Source organism: Sciurus vulgaris (genome assembly GCF_902686455.1).
Source record: "Sciurus vulgaris genome assembly, chromosome: 5".
Taxonomy (NCBI): domain Eukaryota; kingdom Metazoa; phylum Chordata; class Mammalia; order Rodentia; family Sciuridae; genus Sciurus; species Sciurus vulgaris.
In genome coordinates this window covers 70,794,770-70,798,446 of record NC_136465.1, presented here as the reverse complement: position 1 = coordinate 70,798,446, position 3,677 = coordinate 70,794,770, and positions in this window count along the sequence as shown.

Sequence of the window (3,677 nt, the reverse complement as noted above, 5' to 3'; positions counted from 1 at the left end):
TTCTGGTCTTTCTCTTCATATACATACATGTTGTTATGGTTTGGATCTGGAATGTCCCTGAAAGCTCATGTATTAGGGAATGCAGCAAGGTTCAGAGGTGAAAAGATAGGGTTATGAGAGATGTGGCCTCATCAGTGGATGAATCCAACTGTTTAATAATTCGAAGGGACTACTGGGTGGTAACTGCCGGGAAGTGAGGCATGGCTGAGGAACACAGAACACTGAGGGTATGCCCTTGAGATTTTATCTTGTCCCTAACTCCTCTCTTCCTTCTCTTTCTCTCCCTCCCCCTCCCTCCCTCCCTCCCTCCCTCTCTCTCCCTCTCTCTCTCTCTCTCTCTCTCTCTCTCTCTCTCTCTCTCTCTCTCTCTCTCTCTCTCGCCATAAGCTGTGCAGCTTTCCTCAGCCATGCCCTTTCACTATGATGTTCAACCTTGCCTCAGGCCCACAGCAGTAAAGTCAGCTGACCATGGACTGAACCTCTGAAACCGTGAGCCCAGAATAAACTTTTCCTTCTCTAAGTTGTTCTTTGTCAGGGATTTTGATCACAGTGACAAAAAACTGACATAACATATTTACATGCTTTTAGTTTTAATTGAGTTAGTACTGTTTCAAAACTTACTTTCCTTTTTCATTTAAAAAATACATTTTGTGCAAGCATGGGGTCAGGGTTTAGCAGTGCATGCTTAGCATTGATCCCCAGAACTGCAATAAATGTATATATTTGGAGTTCCACCTCCAATATTGATTGGTTTTATTGTTTTTGAGCCAACCCTTCAACTGAAAACTAGAAAAACTGGACGATATATAACAAGATCTTCTTGAAGACATCTGATAGATTACCAAGGCAGTGAAATTTTGTGATGCTATGATCTGAAAGAGGAAAGAAATCAAGAAAAATGAACCCAGAATTCACTTCATGGTGGACTTCTTTATCCCTCAAAGTCACAGCCAGACTCCATAAGCAAAAATAGTGATCAAGAATCTGAGAAATCAGTGAACTTCAGCAGCCTTGAGAGGCTGGTATTCCCCAGATGAATTCAGGTGCTAAGGAAGAGGAAACCCTGTGAACAACCCAGGCCTTCAACTGGGACCCCAAAGGGCTTTGCCCTAGTTACCAGAACAGCCTGAGTCTCACAGAAACTGAAACCAAGCTTTTAATTGTGTCAACTCCTCACTGAATTTGGGTGACCCACCCCTTGATTAGCTGACAGCCAGCCTAAATCCCCTAAATCCTCTCTGGAGGAAGATAACACTAACTAGAACCTCAAATCATCTCCATAGTTTTTCAAACACTATGTTTGTCTTTCACTACCAGACAGAATAGTTCTAACAGGTGAGTGTTCCCATGAAATGCCATTAGAAAAGCAAATAAAATGCAGAAGTTATGGATAATGGCATGGAGAGCTTTGGAGGCAATGAGGACGACAGAGGTTGGGATTCTGGGGAGAGAAAATGGCACAGAGAATGATCTGGAGCTGCTTGTTTTGAGGCCACTGTCAATTCTGTGAACAGAAAAAAGACAAAGCTTTTTCCAGGCCATGAGGCACTGCCAGGGTCCTGAGAAACCACCAGAGCTTCAGGAGTTTCATGAGGCTTATGTGATGAAGATTGGAGACCTGAGAAGTCTCAAAAATACAGCTGGCTGGTAAAGAAATAAAAATTATGTCATCTGCAGGAGAATGGATGGAACTTGAGATTATGTTAAGTAAAATAATCCAAAGTCAGAAGGTCAAGGGTTGTATGTTTTCTCTCATATGTGGAAGCTAGAAAGGAAAAAGGAAAAAACAGGTGGAGGCTGATCACGTGAAAAACAAAGGGAGATAGGTAGAACTGAGGAAGGGCGAGGGGTAGATATAAGAGGAGGCAGTGCTGCGGAGGAATATTGGCCAAATTATGTTGTCATATTGTGTGCATTTGCTAATATGTAACAACAAATCCCACCACTAGGAACAACTGAAATGCACCAATAACCAAGGGGAAAAATTTGTTTAACTTTTGCCCCAGTGTATTTGCCAAATTCTGCAACTATACAGGAGAGAAAGTTAAAGTCCCAAGCAAAGGAAGTAGGTCAGTTTTATGGTTCTGAGGAGACATATTAGAATTTAGGGTCAGCCAGGGAAAAGGATCACAGTGAACTTTCCAGAAACTTGAACAGAAACCTGAAAGTTTGGGGGTTTCAAGATGGCGGCCTAGAGGGAGGCTGCATTTCATGTTGCTCCAGGACTCAGGATTCAAAAGAGGAGATATTGAGACGCTTGGGACCAACTCAAAGCAGCCGGGTGAGTCTCTCCCATTGGGGAGGCGTCCCAGATGGGACAGTGTTCCCGGAACGCAGGAAACTTTGTGAAGTAGAGCTGCCGGCGAGACGCCCCTCCCCCCGCTGGAGCAGTGAACTCGGACAACTAGGAGCGCCGAAAAGGAGGCCGCTCGGCACAGCGCTGGGACTCGGAGCAACCACTGGGACTCCGGCGGCTGCCCAGGGGAGGAGTGGCAAGGAGAGCTGTGTGGACTCAGGACACCGGGGCCTGCCCTGAGGAGGAGGAGGAGGAGCGTGGCCGCTTGGATTTGGAGTGCCTGCACCAGAGCTACAGGCGGTTGCCAGAGGAAAAGCTGTGCAGCGAGCTGTTTGGACTCAGAACGACGCTTCTGAACCCCGGGGCCTGCCCTGAGGACGAGGAGGAGGAACAGGAACGTGGCCGCTTCGATTCAGGGTGACTACACCAGAGCTACAGGCGGTTGCCAGAGGAGGGGCTGTGTGGTGAGCTGTTTGGACTCAGACCACTTCTGAACCCCGGGGCCTGCCCAGAGGAGGAGGAGGAGGAGGAGCGCGGCGGGTCCTTTGGACTCGCAGTGACTGCATTAGCACTCCAGGCGGCTGCTCAGAGGAGAAGGCGAGTGGTGAGTTGTTTGGACTTAAAGTGACAGCGCCTGAACACAGGGGGGCTGCCTGGAGGAGAAGCGTGGTGGGTCGCTTGGGCTTGAGTGGCCGCACCAGAGCTCCAGGCGGTTGCCCATAGGACCCGTGCAGCGGGTCACACGTGGATTCAGAGCCACTCAGAGCGACCACTCCTGAACACTCGGGGGGTTATCTGGAGAAGGAGGAGGAACGGGGAGGGTCACTTCAACTCGGAGTGATTGATTGCCCAGGGCTACGGGTGGTTGGTGGGAGGTGGAGGAACGCAGTGAGTTTCTTGGACTCCTAGTGACCGCACCGGAATACTGGGCGGCTGTCTGGAGGAAGAGGCGTGTGGCGGGTCTCTGGGACTCAGAGAGATTGTACGGGGCCCCAGTGGGCTGCTCAGAGGAGGGGCCGCATAGCCAGGCGATTAGGTGCAGAGCAGGGTCCCAGGATCTAGGAGGCTTCTGGGTGGAAGAGCCGCACAGAGACAGGCGTAGGGCGGAGCGAAGGTTCCAGGCCTGCGGGCAGATTCTCTGAGGAAGGGCAGCCTAAAGAGACTCGTCTGCGAAGGGTGAGGCTCCCAGGCCCAGGAGGTAGGGCCGGGCCCCTGAGAACTTTGCAGAGGAAGGCAGCCCAGCCCAGGCGGTAGCTGTAAATTGAGGGGAACCTCTAGGAGGGTACTCACCAGCGAGACCTCCCCACCGGGTGAGTCTTCCCTGCCGGGTGAGGTTTCCCCACAAGGACGGTAAAACTAGAGACTCAGGCCCAAACAGGCC